General features: G+C 44.4%; 1 protein-coding gene across 10 annotated transcripts in view; it reads right to left on the bottom strand.

The window, feature by feature from the left end:
- LOC126058050 (zinc finger protein 699-like) overlaps positions 1-24,199 on the bottom strand; it is a 546,539-nt gene that overhangs the window by 36,434 nt on the left and 485,906 nt on the right. For 6 of the 10 annotated variants that reach the window (XR_007513070.1, XM_049853039.1, XM_049853041.1 and 3 more), the window contains exon 1: positions 15,926-15,961. The exons of 1 other annotated variant lie outside the window; for it this stretch is intronic. The gene's annotated coding sequence lies outside the window, so the exon portion shown is untranslated. Of the gene's footprint in view, positions 1-293; positions 2,292-15,925; positions 15,977-24,199 lie in introns of those variants that run through there. 3 more of the 10 variants (XM_049853040.1, XM_049853044.1, XM_049853042.1) reach the window with 2 other exon arrangements.

The raw sequence follows: 24,199 nt of genomic DNA, 5'->3' as shown, positions 1-24,199 counted from the left end.
ATTAATGCTTAATGAAAAACTAATTTCCTCTGTAAACTTTCACTTAAAGCACAAAAAAAAAATAAAATAAAAAGGGGAAAATCAAATGATGCACTGCATTGGGCGAATCTATTGCAAAAGACCTCTATGAAGTGTTAAAAAGCAAAGGTATCACTTTAAGGACTAAGGTGCACCTAATCTAAGCTATAGTATTTTCAGTTGCCTCATATGCATGTGAAAGCTGGACAGTGAACAAGGAAAACCAAAGAATTGAGCCTTTGAATTACTGTGTTGGGGAAGAATATAGAACATACCACGGACTGCCAGAATGAAGAGGTCTGTCCTGGAAGAAGTACAGCCAGAATGCTCATTAGAAGTAAGGACGGCAAGACTTTGTCTCACATACTTCGGACTTGTTATCAGGAGGAACCAGTCCCTGGAGAAGGCCGTCATGCTTAGCAGAGAGTCAACTCTCAACGAGATGGACTGACACAGTGGCTGCAATGATGGGCTCAAGCACAGCCATGATTGTGAGGATGGCGCAGGACTGGGCAGTGTTTGGTTCTGTTGTACACAGTGTTGTTATGAGTTGGAACTGACCCCACAGCACCTAACAACAAAACAAAAGACTTGAAAGCAGGGATTCCAGAAAGTACTTGTGTACCAGTGCTCGCTGCGACATCATCCACCACAGCCACGAGGTGGTGACAACTCAAGGGTCCATCAGCAGACGAAGGGATTAAAGAAACGTGAAATAGTATTCACTCATAAAAGAGAAGTTTTGTTCACGCTTCGACATGGATGAACCTTGAAACATTACGCTACATGAGATCAGTGAGACACGATAGGACAAATACTGTGTAACTTATAAGCTGGATAGGCAGAAGCACAGAGACCAAAGTTGATTAGGGTTACGGGGACCGGCACAGTGGTTAACAGGTCGGCTGCTAACCAAAAGGTCGGCAGTTCGAATCCACCAGCCACTCCTTGGAAACTCCACTGGGGCAGTTCTACTCTGTCCTGTAGGGTCAGTTTGAGTCAGAATCCACTCGATGGCAACAGGTTTGGTTTTGGGTTTTGCTACCAGATATTCAGGAGGGGGAATTGGGAGATACCACTTAAGGGATACTGAGTTTCTATTTAGAACGATGAAAAAGTTTTGGAATGAGATGGTGGCGTTAGTTGAACAACATTGCTAATGTATTTAATGTCACTGAATTGTACACTTAAAATGGCTAAAATGGCAAAATTTTAGTTATATACATTTTATCACAATATTTTTATTTCTGTTTTAAAGGAACCACTGCCCTCTTCCTTCTAAATGCTTAGGGATCATTTTAAAGGTGCAGACCTCTAAGCCCTCTTCTGTGAACTACTAAATCAAAAGCACAGGGGAGCAGCCAGGACACTGGGTGTTTGAAATGCTGGCCACAGGTCTGATGCACAGTCAAGTTCTGGAACCACCACCAAGTCAGGGCAGATCATTTGAAGAAATGGGAAGGTCAAAGTCCAGATGCCACACTATGAAGCTCTTCAGCACCGAATCAACAAAGCCTCAATCATTTCCAGAAAGAAAGGAACAGAAACTTAGTCAGGAAAGGCAAGGGCCCTCAAGAGACTCACAATGGAAAATGCAAAGACATCCAAGGACAGGTCCTGACTTCCCCTACCTCACCCAGGTAAACCATGTTCCTACAGCTTGTCCAACATTAAGCTCCTTTACAAAGCCCTCTCAGCAGGATACAAGTATACCTACTTGTTATGGGTTGAATCAAGTCCCCCAAAGATACGTGTTGTAAATCCTAACCTCTATGATCCCATTTGGGATTGGGTAGTGTTTGTGAAATTAATGGACAGGATTAGTGTAGGGTGTGTTTAAATCAATTTCTTTTGAGATGTAAAAGAGATTAAAAAAGCAAGCGAGCGAGAGAAGTGGAGATGGGGTAAGACAGATGCTAAGATACATGGAGATCCCCAAGGAATAGGGAAGCAGAAGCTGAAGAGACAAAGAACTTCCTCCAGAGCCCACAGAGAGAGAAAGCCTTCCCCTAGAGCCAGCGCTCCGGGTTCAAACTTTTAGCCTCCTAAAGTATGAGAAAATAAATTTGTTAAAGCCATCTACTTGTGTTATTTCTGTTATAGCAGCACTAGATAAATAAGGCACCAGTCCTTCTGGGGGAAATTTATGGACAAATCCTTGTATATCAATGGTAGTTAACATGAAAAACATATTTCACCAAAGGTCCATAGTCTGGTGTTCGTGGTTAGGGGGTAGTTATTATTTCACATAATATGAGGGGAGACAAGAGGTATATGAATCAGTTTTGATTAAGTGTATGGATGGGTCCACGTAAGATAATTCTGAGCAAGTTATATATCCCTAATTTTAATCTATGGAGCCCTGGTGGCACAGTGGTTAAGAGCTCGGCTGCTAACCAAAAGGCTGGCAGTTCAAATCCATCAGCCACTCCTTGGAAACCCTACAGGGCAGTTCGACCCTGTTGTATAAAGCTGCTATGAGTCGTAACTGGTTCAATGGCAACGTTTTTTTTTTTTTTTAATTTTAATCTATAATTAAAGCATATACACCAAAGTTTATTAGTTGCTACCAGGGACTCTGGGAAGGGGAACGTGGGGAGTTATTGCTTAAGGGGTTGTTATGGATTCAATTGTGTCATCCAAAAATGTGTGTCACCTTGGCCATGCCATGATTCCCAGTACTGTGTGAATGGCCACCATTTTGTCATCTGATGTGAGTTTCCCATGTGTTGTAAATCTTGATGTTAATAAGGCAGGGTTAGAGGTGGTTATGTTAATGAGGCAGTACTCATTCTACAAGATTAGGCAGTGTCTTAAGTCAATCTCTTTCGAGGTATAAAAGAGAGAAGCAACCATAGAGACTCAGGGACCTCATACTACCAAGAAAGTACTGTCAGGAGCAGAACATGTCCTTTGAACCCTGGCTCTCCATGCTGAGAAGCATTCTGGTCAAGGGGAAGATTGATGACAAGGACCTTCCCCCAGAGCCAGTGGAGAGAGAAAGCCTTCCCCTAGAGTTGACACCCTGAATTCAGACTTGTAGCCTCCTAGACTGAGAGAATAAATCTGTTTGTTAAAGCCGTCCACTTGTGGTATTTCTGTCACAGCAGCACAATATAACTAAGACAGGGGTATTGAGGGTATGAGATCCCCTATGGATTTTATATTTGGGTGGGTGACAAAAGAAATACGCAAATGAAAAAAACAATTCAAGAATTGGTTGTCTTTAACCAAGTGATAAATACTATGTTCTATCCACCAAGTAACGTATAATTTCTCAAATGAACAAGAAATGATTCATTCTATTAGGGATGACAAAGAGTCAATAAGAGGCTGCAAAGAAAGGTCGGGATCTAACCTTGTGATCATAACAGAAATGATCTAACTTGAGAGAGAAACAAAACTGTGTGGTTGGGTTCTAGAACTGACCCAAAGAATTAAAAAGTCGAGTAAAATATACACCATTAAAAGGACATTGGCAGACACTTCTGGCCAATATGGCACCATAGACAGAAGCACATCATCCCTCCACAGCAAAGACCTGAAAATTTAAGTAAAACACAGGCAAAAGTCATTCCTGAAACCTGAAGTGCCAAATGAAGAGACAGAGAACTCAGCCAAGGACCGAATGGAATAAGAAACTGACAGAGGACAGAGAGTGAGGAGAGATATGTGTGGAGGGCCCCATCAGCCAACACAGCACGGATCTGCCATCTTGGACTCCAGTCAGGGCTAAACAGACAGGGAGCATGGGAAAGCAGCTTCGTGGAACTCCCAGCAGGAGACAGAACACCCAGTAATCAGCAATACGTGCTTTCCCACTCCTGGTTCTCTCCCCACTGCTCTTCCTCCAAGTTTCCCGGCTGGCTGCTGTGGACTGGCCGGCTGGGAAGTGCAGCATCTGTGCTGCTTGCATTCACCCCACCCACGTCAGAGATCAATGGACAGGGAGTACAAGAAAGCAGCTTCACAAAGTTCCCAGCAGGAGACAGAGCACCGGTAACGAGTGATATACACTTTCCCAGCCCCTGCCTTCTTCTCCCCTCTCTGACCTCCTCTGCTTACCGCCAGCCACAGTCTCTCAGCCAGGAGGCAACTGCTTTGGCCTCAGGCTGCTTGGATTCACCCTGCCCGCACTGGCCAGGCCCCTGAGCTGGTGTTGGTTCTTTCTGTTTCTCTTGGTTTCTTCTGTGCCTACCACTTCCCCCTCCTTTCTCTGAAACACACACGGCTCCATGTACCATCTTTGCTTCTTCTTGAAAGGCTGTGAGGCCACATTCAACTGGGGAACCACTCCCTCGGCTTGCGACAGCATGCCGGTGGGATCTCTGGGACTTTTTTTCCCCTTGTTTTCCTTCATTCTAGTTTGATTTGTTTTGTTTGTTTTCTTTTTCTTTTCACAGCTTGGGAGCCCCTTCTAGCTGGTCTGCACTACACGGCTTGTGAGCCACTCCCCCAATCTGTGTAGCAGCATAGGTGGGATCCTTGGGGGCATCTCTTTTTTCTCCTTCTTTCTTTTCTCTCTTTTTCCCTTTCTGTCTTGTCTTCATTTATCAGTTCTCATCTCTCTACACTTATCTTTTTCCTGTCTCCTGAACAGCTGGTGCTGTGTGACATCTATACCCCCTCTAGAAAGGCTATACTGTGCATGCAGGGTGTCACTTCCCTGGTCTTAGCAGCCCCACCAGTGGGACTCCGGGACTCCTGGGGGCTTTTCCTTTTTTTCCCCAAATTTTTATATAGTTACCTTTTTCTTTCCTTTTCCCTTTTTCTTTCTTCCTTTTTCCTTTTCTCTACTTCTCGGTTTCTCATCTCTCCACTCCGACAGCAAGCTCCCTTGGCACTCTTTTTTTTTTTTTTTTCTCCTTCTTTCTTTGCTTGTTTGTTTTTGGCTCCTGTTTTTCTCTCCTCTCTTTCCTCTGTCCCATACGCCTATTTGCTCCACACATTACAACCACCCACCTCCTCCCTGCACCATGCCCTGAACATCACACCCCTGAGGACACAGGCACCACCTACTGGAACCTGCCCAGCACTGATTCCTGGTCCTCCCTGTCAGCCCTAGTGCATGTCACAAACAACCCATCCCAGCCCCTCCCCTTCAACTGGACCTGCCCTGCTGCACCATAGCTGAATGACTGGCCCTGCCCATTGGACAAGGTGAAAAGTATTGTGACTACAGATGAGCAAACAACCAAGAACACACAGCCCGCCTGCTCAGATATAACCAAATAAAACAAAAAAAGCAGAACGAAACAAACAAATCTACAATCAAGAAGAAAATAACTACTGAATGTCCCAAAGACAGCAAACAATATCAAAACATATTAAAAAAACAGGACAGGATGGGTCCAGTAGGGATCTAAAATAAAACACCAGATGACTTTCCAGTAGAAGAAAAGGCACTAGAACTAGCTGACAGGGAATCCAAATCTCTAATATCTAGAACAACCCAAGAGTTGCAGCAAAAAGCAGACAAAAATGAGGAAACGATATACAAATTTTTGGAAAAGGCAGACAAATTCATGGAAAATACAGACCAAAAAAATGGAACAATTCCGAAAAGGAATAAAGGAACAAAATGCCAAAATAAATTCACAACTAGAAATCATACAAAAACAATTAAAAATCCAAAACATAAACAACAAGATTTCAGAAATGGACAGTGTCATAGAAGTTCTGAGGAGCAAGTCTTAAATGATGGAAAACAGAATCAGCAAAACTGAACAAAAATAGTATTTGAGGAAAAATCAGAAAGAAAAATGAAGAAACCTTGAGAATTATGTGGGATACAATCAAAAGCAAAAATCTGCGGGTGATCAGAGTTCCAGAACAGGGAGAGAACAGGAAACACAGAGAGTATCATTGAAGAATTGCTGACAGAAAACTTCCCTAATATCATGAATGATAAAAAGCTTTTTTTATCCAAGAAGCTCAACGGACCGCACATAGGATAGACCCCAAAAGAAAAACACCAAGGCATAACATAATCACACTTGCTAAAACCAAAGACAAAGAAAAAATCCTGTGAGCAGCCTAAGAAAAACAAAAAGTCACATACACAGGGGAAACAAGACTAAACTCTGACCATTTGGCAGAAACCATGCAGGCAAGAAGGCAATGGGATGACATATATAAAACCTTGAAAGAAAAAAATTGCCAACCAAGAATCATATATCCTGCAAAATTTTCATTCAAATATGATGGTGAAATTAGGTAATTTCCAGATAAACAGAAATTAAGGGAATATGTAAAAACCAAACCATACTTACAAGAATTATTAAAGGGAGTCCTTCGGTCTGAGAGCAAAAACATCAAATCACAGCCTGAATCTAGGATGCAAGACTGCACCAGCCAGATAGCAACCTAGGAAATGGACTCTCAAGGACTATCCAAAACCAAAACACTTGCAACAGAGAACCAGAGAGGTTAATCTGTAAATGACAACAAGGTCAAAACAATAAAAGAGGGAATAAATGGTACGGGTATAGAATTTTCTAACGGAGAGGATGGTAAGGAGATACCAATTAATAATAGACTGGATCAAACCTAGGAAAATAAGGGTAAATTTCAAGGTAACCACAAAGAAAGTTAACAAACCTACTCATCAAAATAAAGAAGAAAACCTAAAGTCTCAATAAAAACAAAATAAATGAAAAAGAAATCCACAAACAAAAGGAACTCAGCACAGGAGAGTAAGAGGAACAAAGAAAACGTTAGCTCAATTTGTGAAGCATCTCATCGAGAGGGCATTACACTGAGTGAACTAAGTCAGTCACAAAAGGACAAATACTGTATGAGACCACTACTGTAAAAACTCATGAAAAGGTTTACATACAAAAAGAAACAAGATTTGATGGTTATGAGGGAGGGGAGGGATGGGGATGGAAAAACACTTAATAGACAAAAGATAAGCGGTAACTTTGGTGAAGGGTAAGACAGTACACATCCAACTCCCTGAGGGACCAAATTGCTGGGCTGAGGGTTGTGGGGACCATGGTCTCAGGGTACATCTAGCTCAAATGGCATAACAGAGTTATAAAGAAAATATTCTACATTCTATTTTGGTGAGTAGCGTCTGGGGTCTTAAAAGTCTGTGAGCGGCCATCTAGGATATTCCACTGGTCTCACCCCTTCAGGAGCAAGGGAGAATGAAGAAAACTAAAGGCACAAGATAAAGATTAGTCCAAAGGACTAATCGACCACATCTGCCATGGCCTCCAGCAGACTGAGTTGAGTACAACTAGATGGTGCCCAGCTACCACCACTGATGGCTCTGACAGGGATCACAACAGGGGGTCCTGGACAGAGCAGGAGAAAAATGTAGGACAAAATTCTAACTCAGAAAGAAAGACCAGGCTTGCTGGCCTGACAGAGACTGGAGACACCCTGAGAGTGTGGCCCTGGGACACCCTTTCAGGTAAGTAATGAGGCCACTCTTGAGGTTCACCCTTCAGCCAAAGATTGAACAGGCCCATGGAACAAAACAAGACTAAAGGGGCGCACCAGCCTTGGGGCAGGGAATGGAAGGCAGGAGGGAACAGGAAAGCTAGTAATAGGGAACCTAGGACTGAGATAGGAGAGTGTTGACATGTCGTGGGGTTGTTAACCAATGTCATAAAACAATGTATGTGCTAACTGATGAGAAATTAGTTTGTTCTGGAAACCTTGATCTAAAGTTCAACTAAAAAAAAAAAAAAAAGACATTGGCAGAGGGTTTCCTAACTGAGAAAAGTTGAATTAATTTAAAAAGGAAGAATTACTTAAAAGGTTATTATAGGTGCACACACATATGGATACACACGATAAGTTACTATTTTACTAGTATTAACACGATGTTGTGCTGTTGTTGGGTGCAGTCCATTCCGACTCCTAGCGACCCCACATGACAGAGCAGAACAGCCCAATAGGGTTTTCTAGGCTTTAATCTTTATGGAAGCGGCCTGTCAACTCTTTGTCCCACAGAGCAGTTGGGTGGGTTAAACCACCAGCTTTTCAGTTAGCAGCTGAGCATGTAAGCATTGCACCACCAGGGCTCCTTACTAACACGACAGTGTAAAAATATTTAAGGCCATGATGAAAAAACGTAAAACCGATGAATGAAATGATAAAATGTCTTCTACAGAAACCTATGGTGCACGCACACCAACAGTATAACTGAACAGCATGTTAAACAGTGTCATTAAGAGCAATTGTCTCTCAGCGATGCAATTTTTGGCTGGATTTTCATCATCATTTTCTGTTCACGTTTTTCAGCATTTTAGTACAATGGACATGTTTAAATTCTACTTCTGTAGTAAGAAATTTGATCTCACCTAGAGAGAGGTCTGTGGTTGCTGAGTGGCACAGCTAAGTGCTCAACTACCAGCCAAGAGGATGGCGGTTCGAACCTACCGAGAGACATCTCGGATGACAGGCATAGTGACCTACTTCCGAAAGGTCACAACCTTGAAAATCCTATGCAGCAGTTCTACTCTGTACACATGGGGTCACCATTAGTCAGAACGGACTCACTGGCAACTAAGAACGACAAAGGGAGTTCTGGCCTTTGTCCCGGGTCCTGGCTCTAAACACTTGGAATTTCCAGAGTGATAAGACAGCCTTCAGTATGGGCTGCACCTCAACATAAAGAAAACAAAAATCCTCAAAACTGGACCAATGAGCAACATCATGATAAATGGAGAAAAGACTGAAGTTGTCAAGGATTTCATTTTACTTGGATCCACAATCAACACCCATGGGAGCAGCAGTCAAGAAATAAAAAGACGCGTTTGCGTTGGGTAAATCTGCTGCAAAGGACCTCTTCAAAGCGTTGAAGAGCAAAGACATCACCCTGAAGACTAAGGTGCGCCTGACCCAAGCCATGGTATTTTCAATCGCATCATATGCGTGTGAAAGCTGGACAATGAATAAGGAAGACCAAAGAGGAGTTGACGCCTTTGAATTGTGGTGTTGGCGAAGAATATTGAATATACCACGGACTGCCAAAAGAACGAACAAATCTGTCTTGGAAGAAGTGCGGCCAGAATGCTCCTTAGAGGCAAGGATGGCGAGACTGCATCTTACATACTTTGGACATGTTGTCAGGAGGGATCAGTCCCTGGAGAAGGACATCATGCTTGGCAGAGTACAGGGTCAGCGGAAAAGAGGAAGAACCCTCAACGAGGTGGATTGACAGTGGCTGCAACAATGAGCTCAAGCATAACAACGACTGAAAGGATGGCGCAGGACCAGGCAGTGTTTCGTTCTGTTGTGCATAGGGTCGCTATGAGTTGAAACCGACTCGACGGCACCTAACAACAACAACAAGTCAGTCTTTGTGATTCATGGTGGTCCCTTGATCCACACCTGATAGTTTACACTAAAGAGGTGACACAGAGAGGAAGCTGGTCATGCCAGAAAGACCGACCATGTGATCAGAGAGCTGGGGTCTGTACTAATATCAGACAAAAATGAATAGATTAAATGACAGCCCATTGCAAGAGCAAGAGGAAACACACGGCCACCCACAGTGGGTCTGCTGGTGAAACCACCTCTATGGAAATTAGGTGGAGGTTTCTTTGGATACAAAGCCACGCTTTAACATTCAACAACCAAAACTCACAGGTCCTGAACGGAAACAAACTCTAGGCCCACACACAAAGTTCATATGAGTGTCCAAAGAGAGAATCAAAGAGAGCACAAACAGACCTGGATTCAGCCTTTAATGGGATCAGGGCAGGGGGGGCAGAGTACACTCTATTTTGTGGGCTTAAGGGCTACTGGCTAATTTAAAACAAGTGGCAGGAAACTGAGGGTCTGGGGGCACGAATTTGGCAGAAAGAGCATGTGGTCCTTACCTAGATTCCCAGATGTGACGTGCTGGGGAAAGGGGAAGCTGGAGAAGGAAGGAGCTGCCTCTGGACTGTTACCTTGGATTCTGCATGTGGGTGTGAGGGTGAGTTGACTAGAAACGCAAGCAAGCCTGCTCTTTTGAAATGAGCAATGTTTAAGCAGAGGCTGGAAGAAAAGGGACGCCAAGGCATTTACAAAACACACTTTGGGTTTCTTATGACAGGGCTTTGGGCCCCATGTTACCAGCCTGACTTATAAACCTGTGAGAGCCAGAACTCAGTGAGATTGCCTTCATTTGCAAGGTGTTGCAAGTTTTACGCTGTTGACAGGGTGATTACTTGTGCTCTCTATTAAAAATCCTACCTCGTTTTACTTTTGATTCTTCCTTCGACAGGTTTCTGCCTTACAGATTCTGGCTTTTGCTACACACACACGCACACACACACACAAATATGAATATAAACTATCCTTTTTTTTTTTGTCTTTTACTCTTTGAAGTTTCTTGGGTTGTTTTTGTTAACGTTCCTGAGTCCCCGGATGGTGCAAACGGTTAACGCTATCAGCTGCTAATCGCAGGATTGGAAGCTGGAGTCTACTCAGAGGCTCCTTGCAAGAAAGGTTTGATGATCTACTTCTGAAAAACCAGTCACTGAAAACCCCATGAAGCATCATTCTACTGACACACATGGGGTCGCCATAATTTAGGAGTCCATTCGATGGCCACTGTTTTGTTTTATTCCTAGGGAAAATGAAGTTCCCTAGGCGGCATAGTTTGCACTGAACGGCTAACCTAAAGATTGGTGGTTTGAACCCACCCACCCAATGTTATCTAGGAAGAAAAGGACTGATGATCCGCTTCCATTAAGGTTACAGCCAAGCCATTAAAATTACAGCCAAGAAAACCTCCTGAAAAGGTTTACACACACAAAAAAACAATCTTTGATGGTTAGGAGGGAGGGGAGGGGTGGGAGGGAAAAACACTAAACAGACCAACAGATAAGTGCTAACTCTGGTGGAGGGTAAGACAGTACACAGTACTAGGGAGGCCAGCACAACTTGTCCAAGGCAATGTCATGGAAGCTCCATAGACACATCCAAACTCCCTGAAAGACGAAATTAGTGGGCTGAGGGCTGTGGGGACCATGGTCTCAGGGGACATCTAGCTCAACTGGCATAACATAGTTTATAAAGAAAATGTTCTACATCCTACTTTGGTGAGTAGTGTCTGGGGTCTTAAAAGCTTGCCATCTAAGATACTCCACTGGTCTCACCCAGTCTGGTGCAAGGGAGAATGAAGAAAACCAAAGACACAAGGAAAAGATTAGTCCAAAGGACTAATGGACCACAACTACCACAGCCTCCACCAGATTGAATTCAGCACAACTAGATGGTGCCTGGCTACTACCACTGACTGCTCTGACAGGGATCACAATACAAGGTCCTGAACAGAGCTGGAGAAAGATGTAGAACAAGAGTCTAACTCACACACACACACAAAAAAGACCAGGCTTACCAGTCTGAAAGAGACTGAAGAAATCCCAAGAGTATGGTCTGTGGATGCCCTTATACCTCAGTAATGAAGTCACTCCTGAGGCCCATAAAACAAAACGGCACTAAATGGGCACACCAGCCCAGGGGCAAGGACGAGAAGGCAGGTGGGGACAGGAAAGCTGGTAATGCAGAACCCACGGTCGAGAAGGGGAGAGAGTTGACTTGTCGTGGGGTTGGCATCCAATGTCACAAAACAATATGTTTATTAACTGTTTAATGAGAAACTAGTTTGCTCTGTAAACCTTCATCTGAAGTACTATTAAGAAAAAAAAAAAGTAGGCAAAGGATATGAACACACACTTCACCAAAGAAGACATTCAGGAGGCTAACAGACACATGAGGCAATGTTCGTGATCATTAGCCACTAGAGAAATGCAAATCAAAACTACAATGGGATACCATTTCACCCTGACATTACCAGCACTAATTAAAAAGAAACAGAAAACAACAAATGTAGAACAGGTTGTGGGGAGATAGGAACTCTTATTGCACTGCTGGCTGGAATGTAAAACAGTACAACCACTATGGAAAACAATATAGCACCTCCTTAAAAAGTTAGAAATAGAAACACCATATGATCCAGCAATCCCACTCCTGAGAATATATCCTAGAGAAAGGAGAACCATTATAAGAACAGACATATGCACACCCATGCTTGATGCAGCATTATTCACAACAGTGCAAAAAGATGGAAGCAACCGAAGTGCCCATCAACAGATGAATGGAGAAGCAAATTATGGTACACACAGAAAATGGGATACTACCCAACAATAAAAAAAACAACAATGAATCCTTGAAATGCTGCACGACATGGATGAATCTGGAGGGCATTATGCTGAGTGAAGTAAGTCTATCACAAAAGGACAAATACCGTATGAGACTGCTGTTATAACAACTCAAGAAAAGTTTTACACACAGAAAAAAACAATCTGATGGTATCTTAGTTATCTAGTGTTGCTATAACAGAAATCCACAAGTAGATGGCTTTAACAGACAGAAGTCTATTCTCTCACAGTCTAGTACTCTAGAAGTCCAAATTCGGGGCACCAGCTACAGGGGAAGGCTTTCTCTGTCAGCTCTGGGGGAAACTCCTTGTCATCAATCTTCCCCTGGTCTAAGAGCTTCTCAGAACAGGGAGCTCCCTCCAAAGGACATACTCTGATCCTGGCACTAAGTTCTTGGTGATATGAGGCCCCCCTTCTCTCTGTTCCCTTCTCTCTTTTGCTTCTCAAGAGACAGACTCAAGATACAACCTAATCTTGTAGATTGAGTCCTGCCACATTAACATAACTGCCTCTAATCCTGCCTTATCAACATTACAGAGGTAGGATTTACAACACATAGGAAAATTACATCATATGACAAAACTGTGGACAATCACACAATACTGAGAATCATGGCCTGGCCAAGTGGACACACATTTTAGGCTGAACACATTCAATCCATAATAAATGGTTGGGAGAGAGGGGAGGGGAAATCACTAACTAGATAGTAGAAAAGCGTTAACTTTAGTGAAGGGAAAGACAACACACAGTATAGGGGAAGTCAGCACAACTTGACCGAGGCAATGTCATAGAAGCTTCCTAGACACATCCAAACACCTTGAGGGAACAAGTTACTGGGTTCAGAGCTGGGGACCATAGTCTTGGGGGACATCCAGGTCAGTCAGCATAACAAAGCTCATAAAGAAAATGTTCTATATACTACTTTGGTGAGTCATGTCTAGGGTCTTAAAAGCTTGGAAGGGGCCACCTAAGATACATCTGCTGGTCCCATCCTGTCTGGAGCAAAGGAAAATGAAAAAAAAAAAAAAAGACTAATGGACCACATGAACCACAGCCTCCAGCAGCCTGAGACAAGAAGAACTAGATGGTGCCTGGGTACCATAACCAATTGCTCTCACAGGGATCACAACAGACGGTCCCGGATAGGGAGGGAACAAAATGTAGAACAAAATCCAAATTCACAAACAAAAGACCAGACTTACTGGTCTGACACAGACTATGGCCCGTGGACACCCTGCTAACTCAGAAGTGAAGCCAATCCCAAAGACCGCTTTTCAGCCAAAGAGTAGACAGGTTTACAAAACAAACTACACACATGAGGAACATGGTTCTTAGTTCAATCAAGTATACAAGACCAAATGCACAACACCTGCCCAAAAGCAAGGAAAGCAGAAACAGACAGGAAAACTGGACGAATGAACACAGGAAAGGGGGAGAGTGCTGACACAATGCAGGGATTGCAACCAACATCACAAAACAATTTGTACATAAATTTTTGAATGAGAAGCTAATTCGTGCTACAAACTTTCACCTAAAGTACAATTAAAAAAAAAAAGATATCTGGACCTACCAACTTGATAAATGTAATCATTAGGTAAAAACAACCACAACAAAACTGTGATCTTTAAGTACATGCATCATTAGAAACATAACAAACTGAAGGGCTTGAAAATGAATAAACTGTTCGATTTTGTAAACCAAGAGTGAAAAAGGAAACTGAAATTTCATATTAAAAATTACATGGACATTAATAGAATTTGAAAAAAATTATAAGCTTTTAGGAATGAAACTCAAAAAACTCATGCCATCGAGTAGATTTCAACTCATAGCAACCCTATAAGACAGAGTGGAACTGTCCCATAGGGTTTCCAAGAAGTGGCTGATGAATTCAAACAGCTGACCTTTTGGTTAGCAGGCGTAGCTCTTAACCACTACACCACCAGTTTCCTAGGAATGAAAATAAGAAATATTATCTGACTGAAAATAACAGAAAATTCCAGAACACTTAGTTGTGCTCATGAGGAACCTGTGCACAGATCAAGAGGCAGTTGTTCAGACAGAACAAGGGGATACTGCTTGGTTTAAAGTCCGGAAAGGTGTGCGTCAGGGTTGTATCCATTCACCATACTTATTCAATCTGTATGCTGAGCAAATAATCCAAGAAGCTGGACTATATGAAGAAGAATGGGGCATCAGGATTGGTGGGAGACTCATTAACAACCTGCATTATGCAGATGACACAACCTTGTTTGCTGAAAGTAGAGAGGACTTGAAGCACTTACTGATGAAGGTCAAACATGGCAGCTTTCAGTATGGATTACACCTCAACATAAAGAAAACAAAACTCACACTGGAACAATAAGCAACAAACATTATGATAAATGGAGAAAAGACTGAAGTTTTCAAGGATTTCATTTTACTTGGATTCATAATCAACAGCCATGGAAGCAGCAGTCAAGAAATCAAAAGACGCCTTGGGCAAATCTGCTGCAAAAGACCTCTTTAAAGTGTTAAAAAGCAAAGATGTCACCTTGAAGACTAAGGTGCACCTGACCCGGGCCATGGTATTTTCAATTGCATCATAGGCATGCAAAAGCTGAACAATGAATAAGGAAGACTGAAGAAGAACTGACACCTTTGAAATACAGTGCTGGTGAAGAGTATTGAATATACCATGGACTGCCAAAAGAGTGAACAAATCTGTCTTGGAAGAAGTGCGGCCAGAATGCTCCTTAGAAGCAAGGATGGTGAGACTGCATCTTACATGCTTTGGACATGTCAGGAGGGATCAGTCCCTGGAGAAAGACATCATGGTTGGTAAGGTACAGGGTCAGCGGAAAAGAGGAAGACCCTCAGTGAGGTGGATTGACACAGTGGCTGCAACAATGAGCTCAAGCCTAACAACTGTGGGCATGGCAGTTTCCTTCTGTTGTGCATAGGGTCGCTATGAGTCGGAACCCACTCGAGGGCACCTCACAACATCTGGGTCAGCATCCTGGGGCCAGCGCCGCCCTGAGAGCCAAGAAAGATGGGTGTGGAGTTTGTCAGAAGAAACGGAGTTATAATAAAGTTAATAACCAACAATCTATTAAAACCCCAAAAACCCAGTGCCGTCGAGTCGATTCCAACTCATAGCGACCCTATTAGATGAAGTTTATTGGGGCAGAAGATTCCGAATCCGGTGGCATCAAATCATCCGTGGAAAGGTGCTCCACGAAGTATCGGCAGTGACTGGCTTACAGTGACATCATAAGGGAACAAAAGAAGCTTATTTCAGATGGGTTTATACAATTTACTACTGAAACGCCGCCACGATTTCGTCAGTCAAATGTGGGTGGCCTGATTTGCAGGAAAGTTGGTCCTGAGTTTCAGGTAAAGAGATGGCTCAGGTGTGCCGTCCACTTTGTCAACCACACGACCTCGTTTTTTAACAGGGCGAAGGCGCAGCCTCCCAGAGGGGCCCTTCCAGCGCGCGAGGAGGAGAAGGGTCACCGGAGGCAGGACAGGGCGGGCAGGCGGGGTCCACAAAGCCTCCCAGAGGGGCCCGCCTCGGAGCGGCTTTAACCGGAAACGGACGCGGATCCGGGAGCGACAGCGGAGCGACGCCTAGGCCCGCGGGCAGCACGGCCGCGTGCAGGCACTTTAACGTCCGCAGGGTCCCGGATCGGGCGGGGAAGAAGGGGCGCTGCCGAGAACACAAAGCGTGAGTTTCAACAGGAAGACGGAGACTCACTCACCCCCGTAGGCCCGTCGCTCCTACGCTGCGTCGGCAGGAAATGACGTAGTGGGGCGGGGTCTGGAGGGGCGGGGCCTGGGGGCCTGGGGAGGGGCCCAGGGCGGGGCGGGCCAGCTTGGGCGGGGCCTGGGAGGGCGGGACCTGGAGGGGAGGGGCCCAAGGGCGGGGCGGTGTCCTGGAGGGGCGGGGCTTGGGGTGGGTGGGGCGGGCTTGGGAGCGGGGGCGTGGCTTGGGAGGGGTGGGGCGGGGCCTAGATAGGGCGGGGCCGCCGTGAGCATCCCTCCCCACCGCCTCGTACTCTTCCTTCCCTGTCACAAGGGAATTTGATTCTCCTCCTTTTGAAATATTCCTAAGTCTTTGGAGTCCTGAGGATCAGAGCTGCTTCCTGCTATTTTAAGTTAACTTTGAAACAATTTAAGTAAAAGAGGAGCGTTGTGTTTAGGTCAGAGAGGAGAGTTGCGTAGGCCACGTGCGCTGGAAGCTGCGATGCTTTCCTGTTGCCCCGTGGAAAAGCGGTTAAATCCCAAGGACTTTTGGGAGCAGGCCGAGATCGGTGCCCCGCGAGTGAGGTGTCTGTGACTCAGCTTTCCGGGGCTGGGACCTGGGGGTGGGCGAGGGGCCGATGTGTGGCCGTGTTGGCCTGGGAACATCTGAGGCTCTGTGGTTGGGTTAAGAATTCAGCAAGGACCGGCGTTGTCTGGTTAGGGTTAGGGTTAGTGGTTAAGTGCTAGGCTGCTAACCACAGGGTCGGCGGTTCGAATCCACCAGGCGCTCCTTGGAAACTCTGTGGGGCAGTTCTACTCTGTCCTATAGGGTCCTATGGGTCGGAATTGACTCGACGGCACTGGGTTTGGTTCTTTTTTTTTGGTTTGGAGTTGTCTGTATTAATGGAGGCATCTGATAATTTTAGTCACCAACCATTACTTTAAAAGAACAAACATTTCTGTTTGTATAGGTATGAATCCCTTCCTCTACATTTAATTTGTCATTCTATTCAACGTTTTTGAAGTGAATTTTATAAATTAAAAGCAGCAGCGAAAGTGGAGGGAATCGTTGACCTTTTGTGATAATCTGAGGGTGAGTCTCAATCTTGGTCCCCTGCTTTGTTGCCCTCCTTGGTCCTCTAACCTGTTTCAGGCCTCTGTCACCAGGGGTAACCCCGTTGCGGTGGAGTCGATTCCGACTCAAAGCGACCCGTATAGGACGGAGTAGAACAGCCCTATGGGCTTTCCAAGAAGTGGCTGGTGGACTCAAACTGCCAACCTTTTGGTTAGCAGTTAAGCCCTTAACCACTATGCCAGCATGATGATGTAGGAACTTGTTAAAAATATAGGCTGGCCCTGTAGAAGAGAATATGGAATGAAGGGATAACATTGCTGATGTCTGATGAATCTTGGCTGAAAGCAGAGAGTACCAGGAAGGTGTTTACTTGTGTTTCATTGATTACATGAAATCATTTGACTGTGTGGATCATAACAAACTATGCATGACATTACACAGAGTGGGAATTCCGGAACACTTAATTGTGCTCATGTGGAACCTGTATGTGGAACAAGAGGCAGCCGTTTGAACAGAAAAAGGAGAAACTGACTGGTTTAAAATAGGAAAAGGTGTGTGGCAGAGGTGTATCCTTTCACCATCCTTATTCAATCTGTATGCTGAACAACTAATCTGAAATTGTACTGTGTAAAGAGTGAGGTGTCGGGTTTGGAGGAAGACTCATTAGCAACCTAAAATATGCAGATGACACAACTTTACTTGCCAAAAATGGAGATGACTTTAAGCAGTTACTGATGAAGGAAGTAGGCATCTACTTCCAAGCCTTTGTAACTTTTAAGCAGTGTCCCCTGTTGATACTAGAATTTTTTTTTTTTTTTTACTCTAAAAGAGCTATAGGGGGGAATATTCTGCTGGTTTGTCCATTTGGTTATGAAAAAATCATTATAAAATTATGTTTGGTCAATGTCTTTCAATTTTATGAAAATGCTTCTAAATACAGCATATTTTGTAAGGATTTTGACTTCTAATTACCATCTGAGGAGCCCTGGTGGTACAGCAGTTGAAGCACTGGGCTGCTAAATGAAAAGTCAGTGATTCCAACCCACCAGCCACTCAACGGGAGGAAAGACCTGGCAATCTGCTTCCATCAAGATTTCACCCTAGGAAACTCTATAGGGGCAGTTCTGCTCTGTCCTATATGGTTGATTGAGTCGAATCAGCTGGATGGCACACAGCAACAATAATCACCATCCAGCCAATTTATTTATTTTTGTTCAGCAAGTTTGATTTACTTCAGACCAAAGAGTACATTAGTAATCATAGGGTGGTCCATAGACCTGTGCTTCGTTAGAAATACGTTTTGCCAGGCATAACCCAGTCCTAGTGAATCAGAATCTGCATTTTAACAATATTTCCAAGTGAATCTTATGTACTTTATTGATTGATAATCACAGCAGGTGTGCTGGTTCTCAATGGACTATAAGCTGAACTCATGTGGTATGCTTTTAAAATACTGATGTGTGGGTCCCATACCCAGATCTACAGTTCACTGGGTCTCACCCTGCATTTCTGAATTGTCTCTCTCCCATTAACATAAACTCACTGCCCACTAAGTTTCCTATCCAGTCTTCTGAGTTGCTGTTGTCAAAGGTGATCCCATATAGTTTTTAGACGAGCACAATGCTCAAGGCAGACATTCTTTACTAGTTAAGCTAAACTATTCATCTGGGGACACTTCTATTACAACAAAAATATTTATTTACAGCTTTTGTATATACATCATAATGTTCAAAGCTACGTGCAATGCAGGTGGAGGCCCCTCTTTAGGCTAGTGACTCTACTCCACTAAAGAGAAATAGGTAGTACACTTCCCAGAGTATCTTGGTTTGAATGTTGTTGTTGTTGTTAGGTGCTGTCGAGTCAGTTCCGACTCATAGTGACCCCATGTACAACAGAATGAAATACTGCCCAGTCCTGTGCCATCCTCACAATTGCTGTTATGCCTGAGCCCATCGTTGGCAGCCACTGGGTCAATCTATCTCGCTGAGGGTCTTCCTCTTTTTTGTTGACCTTTACTTTACCAAGCATGATGTCCTTCTCCAGGGACTGATCCCTCCAGGTAACATGTCTGAAGTATGTGAGGCGTAGTCTCCCCATCCTGGCTTCTAAGGAGCTTTCTGGTTATACTGCTTCCAAGAAAGATTTGTTCACGGTATATTCAATATTCTTTCCCAGCACCACAATTCAAAGGTCTCAATTCTTCTTCGGTCTTCCTTATTCACTGTCCAGCTTTCGCAAGCATATGAGGCCACAGAAAACACCATGGCTTGAGTCAGGTGCACCTTAGTCCTCAAGGTGACATCTTTGCTTTTCAACACTTCAAAGAGGTCTTTTGCAGTTGATTTGCCCAATGACAGGTTTGTTCGTTCTTTTGGCAGTCCATGGTATATTCAATATTCTTAGCCAACACCACAATTCAAAGGTGTGGTCTTCCTTATTTATTGTCCAGCTTTTGCATGTGTATGAGGCGATTGAAAACACCGTGGCCTGGGTCAGGTGCGCCTTAGTCTTCGAGGTGACATCTTTGCTTTTTAACACTTTAAAGAGGTCCTTTGCAGCAGATTTGCCTAGTGCAATGCGTCTTTTGATTTCTCAACTGCTGCTTCTATGGGTGTTGATTGTGGATCCAAGTAAAATGAAATCCTTGACAACTCTAATCTTTTCTCTGTTTATCATAATGTTGCTTACTGGTCCGGTTGTGAGAGTTTTTGTTTTCTTTACGTTGAGGTGTAATCCATACTGAAGGCTGTGGTCTTTGATTTTCATCAGCTAGTGCTTCAAGTCCTCTTCACTTTCAGCAAGCAAGGTTGTGTCATCTGCATATCACAGGTTATTAATGAGCCTTCCTTCAATCCCCATGCCCCGTTCTTCTTCATACAGTCCGCTTCTTGGATTTTTTGCTCAATATACAGATTGAATAAGTATGGTGAAAGGACACAGCCCTGACGCACACCTTTCCTGACTTTAAACCACACAGTATCCCCTTGTTCTGTTTGAACTGCTGCCTGTTGATCTATGTACAGGTTCCTCATGAGCACAATTAAGAGTTCTGGAATTCACATTCTTCACAATATTATGAATAATTTGTTATGATCCACACAGTCAAATGCCTTTGCATAATCAATAAAACACAGATAAACATCTTTCTAGTATTCTCTGCTTTCAGCCAGGATCCATCTGACATCAGCAATGATGTCCCTGGTTCCACGTCCACTTCTGAATCCGTCTTGAACTTCTGGCAGTTCCCTGTTGATATACTGCTGCAGCCGCTTTTGAATGATCTTCAGCAAAATTTTACTTGCATGTGATATTAATGATATTGTTCTATAATTTCCACGTTCGGTTGGATCATCTTTCTTAGGAATAGGCATAAATATGGATCTCTTCCAGTCGTTTGGCCCAGTAGCTGTATTCCAAATTTCTTGGCATAGACAAGTGAGCACTTTTAGCACTGCATCCATTTGTTGAAACATCTCAGTAGGTATTTTGTCAATTCCTGGAGTTATCTTTTTCGCCAGTGCTTTCAGTGCAGCTTGGACTTCTTCCTTCAGTACCACTGGTTCCTGATCTTATGCTACCTCCTGAAATGGTTGAATGCCCACCAGTTCTTTTTGGTGTAGTGACTCTGTGTATTCCTTCCACCTGCTTTTGATGCTTCCTTCGTCATTTAATATTTCCCCCACAGAATCCTTCAGTATTGCAACTCAAGGCTTAACTTTTTTTTCAGTTCTTTCAACATGAGAAATGCCAAGCATGTTCTTCCCTTTTGGTTTTCTATCTCCAGGTCTTTGTACAATCATTATAATACTTTGTCTTCTCCAGCCACCCTTTGAAGTCTGTTCATCTCTTCTACTTCATCATTTCTTCTTTCGCTTTAGCTGCTGGGCATTCAGAAGCAATTTTCAGAGTCTTTTCTGGCACTATTTTGGTCTTTCCTGTCTTTTTAATGACCTCTTGCTTTTTTCCTGTATGATGTCCTTGATGTCATTCCACATCTTCTCTGGTCTTTGGTCATTAGTGTTCAATGTGTCAAATCTATCCTTCAGATGGTCTCTAAATTCAGGTGGAATATATTCTAGGTGATACTTTGGCACTCGTGGACTTGTTCAAATTTTCTTCAATTTCAACTTGAACTTGCATACAAGGAATTGATGGTCTGTTCTGCAGTCGTCCTCTGGCCTTGTTCTCATTGATGATATTGAGCTTTTGCATTGGTTTGAATAGGGTAGGGGATTTAACACTTCATATTGGAAAGAAAAATGTTGACAGGAGACCATTCCATAAATGTCACTGTAGAAATTGTTCAGCTCACAGAGCTCTGTATGTGCTCACAGGGCTCGCTGTGGTGGGACCCGGTGTTTCCCCAAGCCCCAAGGTGCAGGGAATGGAGGAGGTTTGAGAAGTCAGGCTTCTTAGACATGTAGTGAAGGGGCTGCCCTGGAGCTCTGCCCCCTGCCTCGGATCTGGCCTCTCCTGAAGTCCTGGCCAATGCACTGGCATTTTATGGTACTGCTGCTTCACTGTCTGGACAAGGTTTAGATGACTGGGAACTACAGAGGAAGACAGACCTGAGTAGTAGGGGTTAGGTGTAGATTGCTAGGTTTGGGGGTTAGTTTGGGTCCAGGTTTATAGGGGTTAGAACTGGGGCTAGAGTTAGGAGTAAAGAGTTTGAGGGTCAGGGTCAGCATCGGCCCACAGAGTGCATCGCTAACACTGCTGCCTCCTGTTATAATCCTCCCACCCCATTATCTCCTATAACCTCAAACACTCTCCACTTAACCTGGCATATCCCAGTGAAGTGCTTCTCTCTAGTCAGCTCACTTAAACAAAGGCGCGATTTTCATCTGGAACTTGTTCAGACTTCCCCATCTCATGTCGTAAAGTATCCAGAGAAATCAGGAGCTCTGGTGGCACAGTGGTTAAGAACTATGGCTGCTAACCACAAAGTATGCAGTTCGAGTCCACCTTGGAAATCCTATGGGACAGTTCTACTCTGTCCTACAGGGTCACTATGAGTTGGAATCAGCTCGATGGCACACAGCAACAAAGTATGTCTTTTAAATCCTGTGAACTCAAGCTAATAAGTGCATTGTACACTAACCTGATCCTTTTTCATTAAGCATCTTGAATGAGTATTTTAACTTAGATACTTCCTCAAGGAGATTTTTCTCACTTTCCTTGGATGATTTAAAAGCTATTTTTGCAAACCTAAGTTTTTCTTCAAATGCTGAAGAAGTTTCAACTACATGATTCATAATTTGTGATAAATTTGCCAACTCCAGGTCCATCTGATATTCAGGAACGCACCATCTTTTGCTTTCTCCAAACAAGAGGACTCCCCCCAAAGCAAATGGCACCCCAAATAATATGCAACCAGGACAACACATGAACATCAGTCTTTAGGTCTTAGGCCCACTGGCAGCCCAGACACTGAGTCCTCCCACAAACTGACTGTAACCCCTGAGGTTTCTGATCCCACCTTGGAGAGAACCAGCAACCTCTTCCCTGAGGCCCTTACCTGACCTTTCCACTGAAAATACATTTCACCCTGTGTTAGTGACCTCCTTGTTTCGTCTCTGAGTGAGGGTTGACTCCCAGAAGAGGAGAACAGGGCCCAGGAGGAGCAGCAGGAGGGGGCAGGGGGTGCCATCTCTCCATGCCCAATTTCTCTGTCTAGCCTCAGGCCCTGGACACCAGCCTTTTACAATGGAATCTTCGAAACATCACCTTCGATGACTCCATCCCCATGAACCCCATCTAGCTTCCCCTGCCTGAGTGCCCCAGGTAGACATTCCCCTCAACAGGCCTTCCCTCCTTGCAGCCCATGCCTCCCTCAGCACATCCCAGAGTGCAGATATAACAATTGGGTCTGGGGGAAGTGATCTGCCCATTATCATATCAGTAGCCCCCTGTTCCCGCTGTTTCCAAGAGCCCCAGGACACAGAGACATATAGGCACGTAAGAAGTCAGCAGGGCAAGTGCTTCTCAGTTAAGCACTGCAGGCCCACTCCCTGTATCGATCCTGCCCTCTCCCAAAGCCTGGCCAAATGCACTGACAGAATGGCAGCCGTTTCCATGATGACTGTAAACCTGTCTCAGGTTCTGGAGCTGCTTCTGCTCCCTTTGCCACTGCAGCTTCCCCTGTCTGGTGCCAATCCCGATGTCTCAGACCCTAAGGGAAACGGAGAGTCAAGTGTAAGGGTGGGTGGGCTGCAGGGCTATCTAGGGGCCAAGACTGAGAGTGGGGAGACTCCAAGATCAGGAAGGGGTCTCACAGCGAGGGAACAGATCAACAGGGACTGGAAGAACAGGGGAGTGGGGCCTGCCCAACTAAAAATGATCCTTCACCCAGACAAATATCCACACTACTAGCAAAAATAAATGAAAAAGTGATTAAAAAAAAAAAAAAAGCAATAGTCTGAACGGCCCAAGTTACTCTCTGGTGTCACTGCTGTGAAAGCAACTTAAAGGTCAAATCTAGACTACGCGCACAGGAGGGGATCCTAAAATTGGAAGGACTGGAGTTTCTCAATCCATACAGGAAGGAACCCGCCTTAGACGTAAATTCTTCTGCACCAGTCCCATGAGCTTCTAGTGGGATGATACAGTAATAAGTTGGCAGTTGTCAAAGCAGCTCGTTATCTTAATGCATACTCTCTCCTTCTTTCACCAGAAAAACAAAACAAAATAGCAACAACAACAACAACAAAACCAGACAAATTCTCTTATTTGGTGCTGCCAAGTAACCCTCTCAAAGGCACTGGATGCTCAGACGCTCAGAGGCGTTCCCGGAGCAGGTCACTGCAGTTCCCATACATGACCAGCAGATAGCAGCACTGGTCCAGAGCGGGTCACTGCAGTTCCTACACATAACCAGCAGATAGCAGCACTGGTCCGGAGCAGGTCGCTGCAGTTCCCACACATGACCAGCAGATAGCAGCACTGGTCCAAGCACCGCACCGCTTCCCTAAGGGCGGAAACTTGACGCCTCGGGGAGTGGGCCGCTGTGAGTCTGCATCGACTTTACCGCAACGGGTTTGGTTTGGCTTCCTCGAAGTGGGCGGTTCTGTCCCGAAACGGCCCAAGTCTGAACTTCACTCTTCGCGTCCGAGGTTGGGCTTTTAGGTTTCTAGGTGACAGGGATAGGTATAGGAAAGCTGCTGCCACCTATGGCCAAGTCTCCGCGCGCCGGGGAGAATTGGAGACGCATTCTGTG

This window comes from Elephas maximus, chromosome 14, assembly GCF_024166365.1.
Source record: "Elephas maximus indicus isolate mEleMax1 chromosome 14, mEleMax1 primary haplotype, whole genome shotgun sequence".
NCBI lineage: Eukaryota > Metazoa > Chordata > Mammalia > Proboscidea > Elephantidae > Elephas > Elephas maximus.
Note: the sequence above shows the minus strand (reverse complement) of the source record. Positions and strands in the feature narration are given on the sequence as shown.